Source organism: Cavia porcellus, unplaced genomic scaffold (assembly GCF_034190915.1).
Source record: "Cavia porcellus strain 051 isolate PalLab524CR breed Dunkin Hartley unplaced genomic scaffold, mCavPor4.1 scaffold_17, whole genome shotgun sequence".
Lineage (NCBI taxonomy): Eukaryota > Metazoa > Chordata > Mammalia > Rodentia > Caviidae > Cavia > Cavia porcellus.
Genome location: NW_026947500.1, coordinates 16,011,723 through 16,029,983, shown reverse-complemented (window position 1 = coordinate 16,029,983; position 18,261 = coordinate 16,011,723). Strand labels below are relative to the sequence as shown.

The 18,261-nt window shown below is 50.6% G+C and overlaps 1 long non-coding RNA gene across 1 annotated transcript; it reads left to right on the top strand.

Moving 5' to 3' along the window:
• The first annotated feature begins 303 nt into the window (after positions 1-303).
• LOC111757974 (uncharacterized) lies at positions 304-13,142 on the top strand. The gene is made up of 3 exons (XR_002792227.2): positions 304-551; positions 6,012-7,633; positions 8,593-13,142. It is a non-coding gene; the product is annotated as an uncharacterized LOC111757974 (long non-coding RNA).
• The last annotated feature ends 5,119 nt before the right edge of the window (positions 13,143-18,261 follow it).

Below are 18,261 nucleotides of genomic sequence, written 5' to 3'. Positions count from 1 at the left end.
CCAGTGCCACTGCTCATCCCCTGCTCAGCTTCATCTGACCCCCACCATCCAGCGACCTCACACACAGTGGATCCCGATTCTCCACACTGCACAGAGGAGGATGAAGGAAGAAGCCGCCAGAGCCGCAGATGTGACCAAGATCAAAGCGCATGTGGCGGGGAGTGGTCCAGACTTCCCAGGACGGAGGACAGAACCCAGGCCGCGGGGCACGGCAGCCTCCAGAAGCCAGAGTCCGGCCCATGATGCACCTGGCAGGCTGGCTCGGCTCTGATGAGGGCCCTGCAGGAATCAGCCCTGCAGTGAAGCCACCAGACCTGTGGTTCTGTGCCGTGGCCCTGGGAAACCAGTGCCCAGAGGCTTGGAATCCAGGTCACTGCCACTGTAGCAGTCAGAGTTGTCTCACAAGGCAACTGAGGTCAGCTGACACCTGACTTTGGGAGCCTCCCCCAAAGCTTTTACAGCTCCAGGCAGTGAAATGCACCTTGCCCTGACTCCTCAGACACCAGAAGCAGCAAGAACCTCGGGCTCCCCCGAGCCCTGAGACCGGGAAGGTAAGTTCCCCGCACCCCTGCCGCCCCTTTCTCTGGCAGCTGAGTTCCTCTGTCCTGGCCTGTCCAGCTCTTGGACTGGTGCCTGCTTTCTGTCACACCTTATTTTCTTTTATCGGGTGATGAAGGGGAGGAGCTCTCCCGAGGCAAAGGCCCATTTATTCAGTGCTTTTTGAAAGAGTTTCACCCTAGAATACATTACAGGACATTATGGCGGTGGTCTAACATGGGGACCCTGCAGGCAGGCCAGATCAGGATGCTCACCCTGACAGCCACTTCCTCCTTCTTCCCCACTACAACTTCCTCCTTCCTTTTCCTGTGCACGCAAAGGTAATTCCAGTCAGCTCCTCGCACACCATCAGTGCCCGCCCCAAGCACCACATCCAGTCAAAGGTCACAAACCCCACACGCCCAAATCCAGCCAGAGGAGAAAGCCAGACCCTTGCTCATTGTGGGCTCCTCTCCACATCCTTTAAACGAAAAGGCCACTTTCACTTTTTCTTAAACTCTGCTTTTCTATTGCACCAGAAAATTTTAACACTTTTAAAACTCTATTTCTAGAAAAGTGATTTGTAAATGTTTCCTATAAAATGCACTGTTACTCTTTTCAAAATGAAGGCCCTGGTGTCTACACAGGCATACAGCAGAGCAAGCTGCGTGCAAACCCACGGAGAAAGGGAGGAAGTGGGGCAGAGGGAGAGGAGCTCCAGTGCCACTGCCCCTGTGCAGTCCAGGCTGGCCTTGGACTCACCGTCCTCCTGCCTCCCCAGCACGGGCTTCAAGGTAGACACCACTGCCCGCATGTCGCATCACTTTCTTAAATTTCCTTCCTAGTTTAAAGGGGAAAAGCAATGGTACAAATTTCAAAACAAGACAGAAGGAGAGTAACAATGGAGTAACAATTGCATATTGTTATCTTCAAAGTAGTTGCTCCTATCACAAGATATGGGCATGAAAACCAGTCAATCAGTATAAGCACAGACCTTTCTTTCCAATGAACTAATAGACATTAGTGGTATAGCTATCTTAACTATTATATATATATATATATATATATAATATTATATATGTATATTCTTTTCCTTACCTTCTTTTCTCCTTTCCCCATCCCAGTTGTTCTTTCCTTTTGAACAGATTCTTCCCATTTCACAGTATCTAGTCTACATTTTGGATCTTATTTACTCTTTCAGCTTCTTACACTAAGGAGATAATTTGATGTTTACACGTGGAAGTCTGATTTATTTCACTTATGAGTATGGTCTCAAGTTGCACCCACTTACCTATAAAAGTCTCAAGTTTATTTTTCTTTACAGCTGAGTAGTACTCCATTGTATAAAAATACCACAACTTTTTTATCCATTCTTCAGTTGATGGGCATTTAGGTTGTTTCCAAGACTGGCTATTACAAACTGTGCTGCTGTAAACATGAATGCACATATATCCCTCTGGTATGATGTTTTCAGTTCTTCTGGGAAAATATCCAGAAGGAGAATAGCTCAGTTGAATGAGACCTAGTTCTTTGAGGACTCTCTGCACTGATTTCCACGGTGGTTGCACCAGTCTGCACCCTGCAGCAGTGTAGAGGGTTCCTTTTTCCCCACAGCCCCTCCAGCACTTGTTAATTGGTCGATTTCTTGATGATAGCCATTCTCATATCACATTCTTGATGCCAAAAATCCTCTGTATGTGAACCTCAACCCACCTGTTTATGACATACCGAACACCAAGTGAAAACACAGAAGCAAAACCAAAAGAAAGAAAACCCCAGAGAAACCAGCCCATGCCTGAAAGAGAAATAAGTAAGGTCAGACATGGTCCAGAGTCTGAGAGGCCCAGAGCAGCACAGCTAGTTTGAATACTGGGAGCCCAAAAGGCAATAGCTAGAGTGTAGGTCAGGAACAAACTCCAGGTTTGAATGACTGCATTGCGCTGACTTTAGGACTGCAAATACTTAAGCAGCATGTTAAACGTGAAAAAAATGCACGTCAGTGAAAAAACGTGAAAACCTACAGACACCACAAACCTCGCCCTAGTCCAGTGGCTGCATTCTTTCGGTTACTTTACCTTGAAATAAAAGCGTTTGGCCGTCTTATATTTTGTTCACAATGACATAACAATTGTGCAGTGGCGGGTGTAGGTGTGTATACAAAACATTCCTCCCGGGTCCGGCTGGAAAGGGCGTGCAGTGGTGATACAGCCTCGGCTTTTCTGTCTGTGATGGAGAGTTGCACTTCAATTGGGATGCAGTTTTTTGCATTCCCTGAAGGAACATCCCACCCAACAGGAAGCAAATGGAGCCCTGGGTAATGAGGTTGTAGCTAAGCCGTGGTCAGTGGCATCCCTCCGTGAGCAGAGCCAGGATCCTGAGGTTTCCTCCCTCCACCGTGAGCCCCCCGGGGCCAGAGCACACTGCCCAGTGAGGTAGTTATTATCCTGAGAAGGATTCATTTAGCAAAGTGAATAACTCGTTTAATCTGTATCTCTGAGCACTCACACCCTGCGTCCCCTTGTGTTCCTAACTGGGTTTGGGGTGTGAGTAGCAGTCAGATGCTCATGGGAAAGGCTTGTTCAGCTGCACCAGGCTGTTTGAGAAATTTCGCACAAGTCCACAGGTGTGAGAGCCAGCTCAAAGCCCGAGGCCACCATGTCCAGAGGCACAATGCCAACCCATACCCCAGATGGCTTTGAGGAGGAATCCATTTTCCTAGGGGTCCACTGCCTTTTCTCAGCTCTCCTTCCCTTCTTACAGCTCCTTTTCTAGAACACAGAGCCACGGTGGCAAACCCCTGGCACGTGTGCTGGCACCTGCTCACAGAGCCTGCTCTGTCCACGCTCGCGCCAAGTGGCTCCCAGCTGCCCGGCAGTGCATGGCAGTTGCTTCTTCTAAGCCTCCATGTTCAGCCTTCACTGCAGTGTTGGCCTGTGATAAGAAAGTAGGTTTGGGGCTGCAGCTCAGCACTCACTTCTAAAGCTTTGCTAACAGTGTAGACAGAGATCTCAGGAGTCTCTCTGCCAAGGCCAGACTCAGGATTTTTCCACTGTTAATCATGGGGTTTGGAGTAATCCAAGTTACCAGTGCTGGGGACTTCTGTCTTAGCAAGTAGGAGCCTTCCAGCCACCCCAGAGAATATACCCCATGGCTTCTCACCAGGTCCCGGACACCACAGGACGAACGTCCCAGGGTCACACAGGTGAGCTGCAGACCTGTCCTCCCTCGCAGATCAGTCTCTCTGATGAGGTTGTGGAACTGCGTTCATATGAAGCTTCCACACAAAAGATATGAAGTCCAGCCTTTGAAACCAGGGAGGCAGCTGGAAGGGCAGGAGAAAACAGTGCAAGCTGAAAAGAGACCCACACGCTGCAGAGTGCGTGGTCAGTCAGCAGCTAGACAGTGTTCCCTCTCCGCGACTGCAAAACCAAACACAAAACTAAGCGCAGTAAAACAGTACGAATCATCTTGGTTTCTTCAAATCGGCCCCGGGCTCCGCTGACAGCTGCTGTCACAGGTCAGCTGGGCTGTGGTCACGTCTGGCTCGGTTTCCACACTCCCTCCTCACGGGTTGCTGGGTCAGACATCCCGGGCTCACACCTGCTTCGGGCTGGGGCCTCACTCACTGTCAACTTGAATGGATGAAGAACATTCAGCCGATTACCATATTTCTCCAAAAATAAGACTTACTCAGAAAATAATTTCAGAGTGCTCATAATATCAGCCCTACAGATTTCAGGACTGTGGGGAGAGAGAAGAGAACCGGCCTCCTCACCAGGTGATCCCAGCCTGGAAACCAGTGTTGTGGGAATTCCACTGCTGGAGTGGGGACAGCCAGACCCATACCTCTCTGAGTCAGCACCTTTTGCAGACTACAGGGGGCAGAGAACCAGCCCTCACCAGGAGGCGTCCCGCCTGGAAGCCATGTCATCTCCACTGTTCTGCTGGGTTGGGCTTTATTCTCTTTTGTTTTGTCTGATTATGTTAAATCTGATGGCAGGAGCAGCTCTTTGAAAGATAGCAAAACACATTATGGTACCATATTGGACTTACTAGTGGCTTGTTTTGAACTCTTTTATTGCATTCATTGTTTTGTTTTTATTGTTTCTATTCTATTTTGCACTGATCCATTTTTACTGTGTCTGAAGGTATCTGCAGCTATTTTGAAGACAACAAAAAGGATTATGGTAACTATTGTTGGTTTTGTAAGGTTTTGAAGTCCTGTATCACTTATACTGGTTTATTTTGATTGGTTTCATTGTTTTATTTTTCTTGGTTTTTTCCTCTTTGAAATATCTATCTATCTATCTATCTATCCTACTCCCAAAATAAGCCCCACTTAGTACCATCAGCCACATGGATGTGTCTACTGTGACACATGACAGAGGTATTGAATTATAAAATACTATCAATAGATATGAAATATAAATAAATAATAGCATTGATGTTAACACTTAAAAGGTAAACTGTAATTCAGAATCTGTAAATAGCCAAGTAGGTACCTGTGGATGAGAGGCAGACACCTATGTAAACAGAGGAAACTGATTGGCCCACTGGGGCAGAGACACAGGCGTGGATAAAAAACACATTACCCACTACCCACCTCACATCATGGATTTGCTCTGTAATATCCCAGAGAAGGCAGGATCCTGGGCACCCCACTCAGGACCTCTCGTCCCTTGGACAGAAGCTTTCTTTCTCTCAATAAACCCAGTCTGCTCTTAACCTCCGTTGTTCCTAAATTTACTCTTCGGATTTAGAGAACATGAACTCCTACCAGATGTCCAGCAGGTTGGGAGTTTCCTTCCCTACAGGAGCACCAACCAACAAGCTGTGGCCTGGCAGGGCAGAGGGAACGCAGAGCGGGGTCCACTTGGAAGGTGCACCTCGGCCTGGAGACTGCAGGCTCCAGCTTTCTCAACCATCCAAGGCAGCTTCTGGCCTCCATCCCTCTGGTTCTGCAGCTTCGTGTTCCAGGGCTGAGCACCCTCCAGCACAGAGCCAGCCGTGTGGAGTCTTCCCCCTCAGATCCCTTAGACAGCCAGGTAGATTCTTCCACGCCGGGCCTGGAAGCCTGGTGAACCCCTTGCAAAATTATACATATATTCTCCACTGATTCAGTTCCCCTAGAGAGCACTAATACCAGTTTTGTAAATACCCCATAGGCTGCTGTAACTGAATACCTAGGGGTCAGTGATCTGTAAGGAACAGGAAGTATCAGCTCACAGCTCTGGAGGCTGGCGGTTCCTGTGATCACATGGAGGCAGAAGGGCAGAGCAGGGCAGAACTCCATCCCGAGAGGGAGCCCCCTAGGTCGGGACCCACTACGCACTGCCATTAATAAACTGCAGAATAAACCCGCACCAAGCCAGTGCCTCTGAAATTCCTTCACACCAGCGTCCTCCCTACTGACCAGGTCACCGTCAGACAATCGAATTTGACAAAATCAACTTTTCCTTTCTTGTCATTTTCAGTACATTTGACCTAAAATCAAAAAGGATCCAGAACAAGAAAGTTGTTGATTCTGACAGTGGGAAGCAGCCACTCAGGGAACAGCCTGGGCAGCCATGGCCTCTGCAGGACCTGAGATCTGAGAGCCGGGGGACTGTCGCATGCTGTGGCCTCACTGTGGTGACATGTATCCTTCTGTCAGGAGTGGGAGGGTGCTGGGCCGCACGGGGCCGCTGCTCTCCATGGCCCCCTTCGTCCCTCCCCATCTGTGCCCCTGCTTTGTTGGTTTGTGGGGCTGTTTTTGTGGCTGTGCGAAATCTGGAGGTGAAATCACCTCACAGCAGGGACTTGCTGCTTAAAACAAGAAAATAAAACCCGCTCCCCAGCATCGAAACCAGCGCAGTACAGGAGCAGAGAACATTTTACACTGGTCACTGGTGGCACAGACCACGGCTGCTTTCCCACCCTGAGCACCATGCAGCTCTGCCTGATTTCTGGAGGAGCCAGGGTATGTGCCATCCTAGAGGAGCCTCACGCTGCCCCCAAGTCTGAGACCAAGGACTCCCCGGGGCGACGCTGAGACACACGGCCCCTGAAACCTTCCCGGAGCCTGCAGATGCCTCATCCTGCAGGAACCAGCTGGCTAGTGTTCGACAGTGCTGCTGTGGTGAGCACACAAAACGTCCTTCTTTGCAGACCTAGGACAGCCGCAGTGGGGAGGAAGACTTTCGGGAAGACAGAGGAGGCCTGCAAATGATTCCAACCACTAGGAATCAAGCTTCCAGCATCCAAAAGGTCGTTTCACTTCCCTGGAACCTTACTTGAAAGTAAAATGGAGAAGTAGTTTTAAATTTTTATAATCAAGACCCACATCTTCTACCACCTGGACTTCCTTTACCACAGTGTGCATGCCAGCCACTGTGGCAGCCAGAGCCCCCTAGTTCCAGCCCGCTTTTTCCAGAAACGGTCTCTGAATCACCCGGCTCAGCTCCTGAGCCCCGCAGGCCTCTCTGCTTCCTTCCTGCTTCAGCCCTCTGGTGCTCTCGGACACCGCCACATACCTGATAAAACCAGCTGCAACTGAGCCACAAAAACCACAGATGTGGTCTCTGCTGGGGAACCGACTGCTGATATTAGGGAGTTGTGAACCCGAGGTAGAGCCCCACCAAGATGTGACATCATACACATGCGGTTTATACACAGTCGTGCTCAAGCAATCTTCAAGTCCGTCACTCTCACGCCTAGGCCAAGGGTGGCAAACCTATGGCATGTGTGCCACAGCAGGCACACAGCCCTCTCCATCCATATATGAGCCAGCTCCCCCCAGCAGCTGAGCTCACTTGCTGAAGTCCGTTTTCAGCCACAGGAGCAGTGAAGATGTGAGCCCAGGATGCTCCTCGGGTTCAGCTGATGCCCTCCTTGGCAGGAGGCTCAGGTAAGGAATTCATGCTTATAGCAGCTTCTTCATAGGAAGTCACTGGTGGTGACAGCAGGCACACAGCCCTCTCCATCCATATACGAGCCAGCTCCCCCCCAGCAGCTGAGCTCACTTGCTGAAGTCCGTTTTCAGCCACAGGAGCAGTGAAGATGTGAGCCCAGGATGCTCCTCGGGTTCAGCTGATGCCCTCCTTGGCAGGAGGCTCAGGTAAGGAATTCATGTTTATAGCAGCTTCTTCACAGGAAGTCACTGGTGGTGACAGCGTTTGCAAGTGCACATGGATGTGGGGTGTGGGTGTGTGCACGATGCATGCACACAGGAGCTGGGACACTTGCTGAAGCGACCAAAGTGTGGTGGTGGTCTAAAGATGACCGAGGCTTGGCTTGACTGTCTTGTGATTATCTCTACTGACGCTAGGGATCTGTTGCTCTTCCTCATGTAACACAATGCCAGTCACAAACTCAGAAGGTTTCTAACGGTGAAAAAAAACAGGCATGATTTGTTGATGGCCTGCTTTGTGCCATAACTACTGTTTATTTACTGATGACTTAGAAAGTATGGGTACTCGTCAGTGACGTAAAAATAGGACTCCCTTTCCTTAAAACTGCAGAGTGCGTTCCCCATGCTGTGGCAGCATCTGGCCATGGAGCCTTGGCTTGCATGGCCCTTGTGGTCATGGAGTCACTCTCAAGAGCCCTGTGCTTCTCTCCCTTAGTGGTGCTGGCATTGCACAGAGAGTTGGAGGGAGTCACAGGGCGGCTGTGTGGATGAGTCGAGTTGCTCTGGTGGCCTCCTGGCTGGGCAGGCACCCCCGATGCTCTGGGTAGCTGTGGGAAGAAGCTTGAGCTGTTTCCATGGTGCTCGGGGCTCTGGGGCGTAGAGGCGGTAGACAAGCATTGTGCTCCATCGCTATTCTCCTCTCTGAATTTTATATCTGATTGGTTTCTAGCCTCCATTTTAGCTCCCCTTTTCAGTGGGAGAAAGGAGCAGCCCCCAGGCACGGCCGGGTGTGACAGGTAGCGGTGGCTACCCATGGCATTCGCAGGTTTTCCTCTTCACACTGCATAATAAAGCAGACAGTATGTAAAAATTGTTTAAAATCCCATAATTACATCTTCATGTAGAATTAGATAACATGGGGACTAAATGTGTTTCTTTTCCTTCAGGTGATCTAGAGTTCCTCTTATTAAAGTGGTCCCACCTTCTTCCAACTAATTGCCATGGCAACCATTTTCAAGATGCAGAATTCACCCTCCATCCTGGGATGCTGCTTCGGCACTGGCTGCCACTCTTAAAACCACCGCCTCTCCTTTCCAGGCTAGATGGTGCTTTGCAGACAGGGTTAGGATCTCTTTTCTCTGTCTCCCTCCTAGGGGTGCTGATTCCTGCGAGACCCTGCTCAACAGAACCCCCCTTCCTCAAGTTTCTCTGACAAGACTTTGACCCCACAGTCCCGCCTAGATTCCCAGCCAGATGCGCACTGCACAAAACCGAAACAACCTGAACCAAACAGTCGGTCCACGTGCTGGAGCAGCAGGAGGAACTGGCTGGGCTACACCATTTCTCATAATGCCCTGAGCTCAGTTTTCACTCTCAGTAGAGAGGTTTTTGCATCCTTCCTTATAAGTGCATATTCTCCGTAAAGATGATGAGTTCCAAGAAGATACTGTATGAGCCAGCTTTCCTGTGGTGGGGATACAACACCCAACACCCAAACCTTAACACAGCACAGGTGCCACTGGGCTCGCTGCTGAGGACCTTCAGCCTACCTGCAGCCAGCTCCACAGCTGGGGTTGCCGGGAGGCAATGCAGAGAGCAGGAGCAGGTGTGCCCTGAGGGTGCTTCAGAGACCTCCCTGGCCACTGTCAGGCCAATCCGGTTGGCAGGTAGGATTAGCTGTCATGATAACCACGGAGGGGTTAATTCCGAGTTCCGGTTACGATAGTTATTGAGGGGGGGTCCTCCTGACTAGCTTGAGGGACACCTAAAGAATTGGTTCAGACAAGATCTGGATAGTGTGAGAAAGATGGCAATCCTACGACCCTGCCTCCAGTGGGGCCGAAGCACTGGATCCCAGTTCCTGCTGGGAGAAGCACCCCAGAGAGGGCACACAGCGCGAGGAGCAGGACAGGAGATAAGCCTCTGTTGTTAGAAGGCACTGAGATTCGGGGGATGCTTGTTATTGCCAGATGCAGACAAGAAGTTCACTCTTAAGAACTACTTTATGGATTATTTCTAAAGTTGTTTGCTGGCCTGAGGCAAAGAATTGGTTTAGATAACGAGCAGACGAGAAGTTGGAAGAGAACATGTATCCGAGTACCATCCAGAGAAGATCAGTTCTGCCCACAGGCACAGGAGGTGAGCTGCAGGCACCCAGGGCCAGAGGCGCTTGAAGCTGCAGTGCCCTCCACCAGGGAGGGCAGAGGACATCCTGTCAGAGTCGGTGTGGAGTGTGCAGTCGACGGCAACATGCACACGGGCCCGGAGCCAGCGCCCCCAGACTTCCCCTCCTTCCCCCCATTGCTTTTTGGAGAGATCTCAACCCACTGGGGACATGGGGGTGGTGTGTGGGGCTCAGGTTCTCAGGGAATTTGAATCATGAAATTCTGTTCCATCCTCACTTGGGTAGAGAAATGCTGTCGGGGGCAGAGGGTCCCTGAGACTCGGATAACTGCCGAGGGCACCAGCGGAAGCGGTGGAGTTCGGGGGCCAGGTCCCCACCATGGGTGGACCGGGCTTCCTGAGCAGTGTGGGGACACTGGGACAGGGACCGCACAGCACCAGGCTGGTGAGGACAGGACCTCAGGCTCGCTGGGCCACCAGTCATGTGTGCTAGGAAACCAGAAGACATGTACCCTTGACATCATGAGGACTGCCCCAGGAACCCCAGATACCACGACAGATGTATTCACAAGCTGCCGCTCTGAAACCTGTCATAGCTGCTTTAACCTGTGCTGTCCTCCCACGCATCATTTCCACCATCTCTAGATTACTAACAATGCCTAATACGATCTAAGTGTTATATAAACAAGCATCACACTTTATGGTGCGGGGAGCAATGACAAGGAAGACGTCTGCACAGCTTGGGTACAGACACAAGTCTTTCAAACATTTTTGATCCAACAATGTAGAACTCACTGCTGGGGGGCAGGGAGTCAGTTACAGTTATGTAACAGGACAACACCACCTTTCTTCCCCCAGAAGACCTTGCCTATGCCACAGTGACCACCTGGCCAACAACCAAGATGGAAAGGCCTATAGAAACCCTGAGGACCCCTGGACCCTCCCGAGGACTCCCTTCAAGTCAAGTGTGAGACCCAAGGAAGTCCTCATGATAGGATTTCAGTCACCTGCAGCTGAGCCAGGGCCTTCTGGGCACAGTGCCCCTGCCCGTCACAGCCCCAGGCTTTGCTCACAAGGTGGCCATGGTCCCAGTCAGGCTGGAGGGGAACAGGGACCCCCACATTGGGAGTGCCAGCCAGAGGTATGCTTCAAAGCAGGGAACAGCAGCCCCTGCACACACTCTGCAAAGAGCTCAGAAGGCCGGGAGCTCCGGGAAGGGTGAGAGTGGCTATTTCTAATGGGCCTATATTTAGTGCTTCCTGCCAGCAGCTATTTCGAGCTGTGTGTGAATGAAAGTGACGTGGAGTGTGGAAAGAAGCAGTGAAGAGGTAACCGAAAAAAGGAAAGGGATAGCAGACAGGTCCAGGGCACTATTCCAGCTTAAGTCTCACTGAGTAGAGAAAGCATAGCCGGAAAAGAAAGCAAGCCCGAAGTTTTAGCTCAGGCAGGGGCAGCAGCACCTGGGTCGCCCGGGAGTGGTTACCTCTGGGTGAACAGAGCTGCGTTTCCAGTCAGCCGCTCACTCCGGGTCTCATTTAACCCTGAAAGACAGCACCATGACTCCCAGCCACCCGCAGGACGTGGCAGATCAGCATCCCATCACAGCCTGATGGCTCTGCGGCTGTGATCCGCTGTCCACAGGGAAGCTCCACTGCCCACAGCCAGGCCAGGCAGCACCACGCCGCAGCCCAATGGAGCTCGGGTTCCCGACTTGACTGACAAAATCCTCATTAGGAGAAATCTTCAATTAATCGAGTGTTCTGGGTAATTTAACTTATGGCTTAATTAAGCAGTAACCAGAAAAACTTTTCCATTAAAACGCATTGTCCCGAAATAGATAAAGCACACTTGTTTGGCTTTGTGAGCCCAATTTAAATTTTCTTTGATAATTAAGTCACTGCCTCCGGAAACCACTTCTCACCACCCTGTAACACACCCTGCTCTGTGCTGTCAGATTTTACATCTTTCCCAGCTTTCTCCTAAGTAAGGCCACAGAGGGCATCTCTAAGGATATGACTGTTTATTTTATGTTACATGTTCGTCTCATATGTGCCTAAAGTGAAATATTGGGCCAACTGGGTTATGAAATACCCGATTCTGATGCTTCCAAGAACATTACCAAAGGGCTCCATGAGCTTCCATCACGTCAGTTCTGGCCTTGTCCCTTAGGGGAGACCCCACCCAGCGACTTGGGCACTGTCCTGGGAAGGTCGCAGCATGCAGCTGCCACAGCCTGCAGCCCACTGCTACCAGGATTCTGAGGAACAAAGCAATGTAGATTCCTGGAGCACACAACAGGCTTCTGGGTCCAGCTTTGGGGACCCATTGCCACCTAGGTCCCGCCTCCTCATGGCAGGAGCCACTGTTTCATTGGTCAGGAGATAAATCCACCCCTCAGGAGAGCACCTCCAGGGTCCAACCACCCTTCACACATAGGGGACACTGTAGGTCGAAACCATAGCAGATACTGTATTGCAGCCACTCTTTCTTTGTAAGTAGGCATGAGCTCTAAAATAATAATACTACCATAATTCTTAAACCAGCAACATGGCCGCTCATCATCAAGGATAATAAATGTTCTCAGCGGTGTGCTGTACCCTTGCCCTGCACGGTAGCTTTGTTTACTTTGCACCAGCACTGCCACACACACGTGAGAAGGTGCTGCCCCGCAGCGTGATGATAGCAATCGTGTTATAGCACAAGAGGAGTTTTTCAGTTCTGTTAGAACCCTACGAGACCACTGGCACATGTGCAGGCGCTGCTGACTAGAACATAGTGTGACTCAGGACTCTGTACCCTTGTAATCTCTGAGAGTGACATGCCAGTTGATGGGACTGGCAGCAGACTGGTGACTGGTGAGCAGAGAAGGCTGCAGGAGGGAGGGTGCTGGAAGGGGAAGCCGGGAACCCGGAGAAGAAGGAAGCAGAGAGGCAGCTCTGGGAGAAGAAGCAACACACTGTCCGTGGTGAGAGAGAAGAGAAGAAAACCCTGGTGGTCTGTGTTGTAACCTGTTAACCAGTTCCTTTCGCTACCTTGCTGTTCTGTAAAGCACCGACCATTCCCCCCCTCCAACTGCTCCATAAGAGATGATAAAATTGTTTGTCCTGATAGAGACATCTGTTCCAAGAAATGACCCACCACAAAAACCACAACCTTGTACTTACGTGCGTGAAAAGTCCCCAGGTGAAGCTGTACCCAAAACTATGCTTGAGAGCTTTCCAAAGGACACACACCAGCACAAACACCCTCCCTCACTTTGCGGATTTTGCCTTCAAAAGTTTCAGACTCCTTCACTCGGGGTGCTCAGTCTAGCAACTGTGGGACTGACACCGCTGGGTACCAGCTAAAATAAAGCGCTTCTCTTTTTCTATTTTTTCTGTCTCGTTGTTTTTGAGAATTGCCGATGGGGATTAGCAGCAGGGGTCCACTCTTGGAGTCTGAGGACTGACCATCCCTTTGCAAGCTGTCAACTGTAGAGCTGGGAAAAATGGGCACCTTCGGCTCTTGTGACATAGGAGGAGCTGGCACAGCACACCTCTGACTGCAAGGATAAGGTGGTGACAAGGGGGTGAGTGTCCTGGCTATGCATGGGCCCCTGCCCCCCTCACTGGACCCAGCCATCAAGACACTTGCAGGTCTCTCCGCAGAGAGCCAGCGGCCTAGATACCCGGTGATGAACACCCCAGAGCCGAACCCCATGGGGCTGAAGGCCAAGCTCCCCCTCTGGGATCCCACAGCACACGTAACCAGATGTCACCCCGAGGTGACAGCCTTTAACGGCTCATGGCTTTCTGCTGAAACAGAAAGCACTAGCTCAAAGGGCTAACAGCGCTTCCTGGGAGGCAGCCGGCAGTCATTCTGGGTACTAGGATTGAAAAGGGCTGGAAAGGGAAAGGACCCTTGGAGGACCCCAACTTTAGAGTTTTTCTCTGCCGTTAGCCAAGGAGCTTGAGATGCTCACTAGTGACAGGTGGGGTGTCCTGAAGCCAGCACTCGCTGCATCCTGCTGGAGGAAACGTTTCTTTATGCTGTGTCTCTCAGGGTTTGGAGACTGTTCTATGACAGCGCTGAGATTAGACAGTGAGGTGCTGGGAGCGGCCACGAGCCTCGGGCTTCTCACCTGACCCAGGCCCCGTGGTCTGGGGTCTTTTCAGGAGCGTGGCCTTAACAAAAATTGGACCAAACAAGCGAAAACAGCAGTGAGCACCCACACTGCCTACAGGTAGGAAAGAAGCCCACTGCGCCGAGCGAACAGGCTGTGGGGTTCACATTGGCCACGCACTCAGAGGCCACAGGCTTTTATACCTGCGCTCGCCAGGCTGATGTCAGATCTTCACGGCCCAATCAGAAACCTGCTTATCTCCCGCCAGAAGAAAGCAGATGGTCCTTCCAGATTGGTCCCAGGGGTGGGGCTTGCAGGGTCCCGGGTCTCCGTGATTGGCAGGCCACGCCCACTGGCCTTGCCACGCCCATCCTCCCGCAGCTGGGACTGAGGTTGAGGCACGTGCTGTGCCTCTCTATTGCACAGATTGTTTGGTATTTTTGTGCCCAGACGCTGGAGGGATGGCTCTTCCCCGGACTGGCCAGCTCCTAGACAGACAACACCTCCCCATTCCAGGGCCCTGGTGCCTCTGCAGTGCTCTGCGCAGGCCACCCCAGCTCAGTGCCTTCTGCCCACTCAGCCGGCCTTGCCCTGCCCTAGCAACAGTTTCCCGCCACATCCGGGCTCTTGCGTGGGCTGCGTGGATCTGCGTGGCAGTACCACGTGTTCTGCTCTAGCACGGGGGCACACTTGAGAGCCAGGCGTCTCCTGAACTGTGGGCTTCACCACACTGGGTGATGATAATGAAACTTACGCCTTAACAAAGCCACCATTTTCCCTTCCTAGTATCAAATCCCCAGCCTCTTGGTGAGTAGATTGCCTCCCAAATGAAAAGCCTGAGCATTTTCAGAGTGTCCCTGGCCACCAGCAGTGTCCACCCAAACAGGGTCTGCTCAGTCAGTGCTGCAGGGTCTGAGTGCTTTCCTTGAAGTCCCTACTCCTGCAGAGGACATGATGGCTGGAGTAACAGCAGCCATCCTGGGCTCTCAGGCTGTGTGCTAGACATGCACATCCCAGACTCATCTAGGCTGAAGGTACTAAACCATCTAACTCACATGGATAGCTCACAGATTCATGAGGCAATGGAGGTTTTTTTTTTTTTTTTAATGTGACAAATCTATTTTTTCTAAGTAACTATTATTTAAGAATTTCTTGTTATATTCAGCCAAACAATCACAGATGATGCACTATAGCTCATAAAAAACAATATTTTCACTTAAAATTATGCTGTAAGTCTGTCAGTGTGTCCCCAAAATATATCACCTGATCATACTGTTACTGATGTGATCAATAGCAAAAAGAAAACAACTCAACTTTAATCCCCAAAACACAGCACCTGCCTTCCCCTGAGGGTTAGGAGCTGCCCTGCTCTCAGCACAGCATGCGGACCAGACACTGCACCCGTAATGAGCTTGCACTCAGACTGTCCACTGCTTCCTCGAGCCCGAGTCAAGCATAGAAGGTGTACTGTCAGCCTCCACCTGCTCCGTGGGGTAGAGCAGCGGGTAAGGTGGCATCTGGGCACAGCCCATCCCTCTCCAGGTGGTCACCGGCTCATGTTTGCAGTCCAAATCACCCACTGAGGCCAGGCACCAACGAGGCCTCAGCCCACAGGGCAGTCAGCTAAGACTCTGGCACGTGTCTCTCTGCCCTCTGACATCGTGCCCCATCAGTGATGTCCAACAGCAAAGCCTCTTCAACCAAATGCGAGTTGTTCTTTCCCTCTGAGACTCCTGTAGCAAACTGGTTTTCTAGACACCTCTGCATAATATGACTTGGTTCTCTTTCTGCTACAAAGAAATACAGTGTTTTGGTTTCTTCTCTTCCTTGTGCAGTTTATTAATTTCACACTTGAAAGCAGTACTTTGTATCTGTTCTGCTAAAATAAAAAAGATCTTGATGGGCTTATCCATGAGAGCAAGTTTGACAACTGATAGATATTCAAAAGAAAGATGCATTGTTCTGAAATATCAGAGCCAAATTATCAAATCTGTAGATATTCTATCTTATCCCCTACTTTTATTTGTAGAGGTGAGGTTTGAGAGGTGACAGTCTTGACTTAGAAAAGCATCACATTCATAGACGGATCAGTGCTGTGCATGGGAAGGGCAGTGTTTGGTGACATTGTAACCATTCCGCCACTGCTGCTTCTCTTCCTCTGTGCTGCAGTGAAGCCTGAATTAGACATAGGAAGGACAGAGATGCAATTGAACAAATCTAAGAAGATTCATGCAACACACAAGAAAATGCACCAGCCAAAATGAAATGCCCAACATGAAGAGATCATCTTACATGGCCAGAGCCCCTCCCCCGAATAGCTATGGAGAACTATTAGGAATGCAATGAGATTCTGTGAAAGTCAATGAGTTTGCAAAATCTGTAGGGGAAATATCTTTTCATTGCCTTTTCCCTGAAGACGATGAAATACCTCACAAATCAGTGAACTGGCCAACATCATGTACCATACTGACTCAGAGTAAAGACAAGCCACTGCCGCATGCCTGCATACTCTATCCAGTTATCTAACTGTTGTACAAGTGTTGCATAATTTCTACAGTCTTATTTATTTTTGGCTAACAGTAGTCAAGGGTAGGGGTGTTTTGCATAGCATGTGCAATGCCCCTGGATTTCCCAGATTTGGTCCCCAAGTACCCCCACTTCAAAAAAATTGGATTAAATTTAGAAATTGTTTTAAATCATCTGTCAAAGAGGACAAAGAACAAGCAGTTCTTAAGAACCTCAACTTTCATAACAGTATCATTTATGTCACACACATTTTATGTATTCATTCCTCAGTTGAACTTTAAAGGGGAGGCTGGCGGGCAGGGAAAGCTCACCTGTGAGAGTGTACACCACACGGATGCCTTGGTCAGGTCAGGCTGAGCTTTGCCCCATCTTCTGCTCCCTCGGGCTGCACATCCATTAGGCCTGGATTTGCAGGAGCTCTGCTTTAGCAGGGCCACCTCCTGCAGACTGGGGAGAACCAGGCAAGAGAGTACCACCCCGCAATATTCCTGGGGAGAAAGGGGTGCTCCCAGGGTCTCCTGCTGGCTAAGACTGCTCTAGCCTGAAAACACCCTCGGCTCTTCCTCCTGGGACAAAAACAGCAGGATCCCTCTGTCCCCCAGAGCTCCAGCAATGGGGGCCCTACTCCACTGGAAGTTCACAGACAAACAGGGGCATCCAGAGGGCTGCACAGACGCCCATTGGGGCCTGGGGTCCTACAGACCTTTCCTCTGAGAACACTCACTGGTCCAGAGCAGAGTTTGGCTTGATGGAAGGGTTCAGGGATGAAGTCAGTTACACAGTATGGAGCCCATCAGCATCTATGCAGGAGCAATTTCTGCTGAATAAAGCCCGGCATCAAAGCCAAGGTCCAGCAAGCAAGAATTCTGAAGTGGAAGAGGCCTTGTGACTTACATGACAAGATGTGGCTTCATCGAGGGCATCACTCCAGGACAGCCTGAGGATGGGGAGAGCCTGGAATGGGTAGGGAGGGCCACGGAGACAGGAAGGGTTTCCAAACCAGTGCAGCCAGGGTAGGCAGCCGGACACACCCGTGTGACAGCTCTGCGCTGCCAGCATTAGTGACACCGATGTCTTCAAGCCCATCTCCAGCCCTAGTCCCCAGACACCCCGAGGCTGCCGTGGGAGCACTGGGAGTAATGTGTGTGACCCTGCATTGGGGTGGCTGCAGGACAGTGGCTGAACACATTGGCACACACAGAGCACACGGAGAGAGCTGAGCACTCGGCGCACACTTCTTGAAAGCCTGTGTGTATGTGTTATTAAGCAGATGCCAGAAATACCATGTAAACTCTGGGCAACAACTGGGCAGACACTTTACTTCTACTGTGTATCACTTTGCTGTCACTAACAAAGAAATCTTTATAACTTTTACTTAATTTATTAAGTAGGGAACTATATCCTCCCTACAAGAGGCCAGCTGGACAATGTTTCTATTTCTCCAGCTCAGCTAACCATGTCCGTGCTGCAAGGCAAAGAGACGATTGTGAGGATCACAAAAGGAAACCAATCCCAATGATAATAACAACTATGGTGACCATGGTGACGATGATTTTTTACCTGACCTCTATGGTTTCATACCATATTCCGTTATGCACTGCTTCATACCCCACAGCAGGAGAAGCTGGAGGCAGAGGACAGTCTCGGCGAGCCCCAGAACAGGACAAGCAGGCAAAGACCTCTGTTAGTTAAGAAAAGGTCAATAGAGAAGGAAAGGGAAGGGGAACGAGAACCACCCAGAAAAGTGAGCCGCGCAGCACCAGCAGCACAGCCCTGGGGTCAGAGGAACCCAGCGAATACCCCAGGCCCCCAGGTGTGGGCTTGAGGGGGTCTTCTGTGGACCACAGTTCTGGTATGAATACCA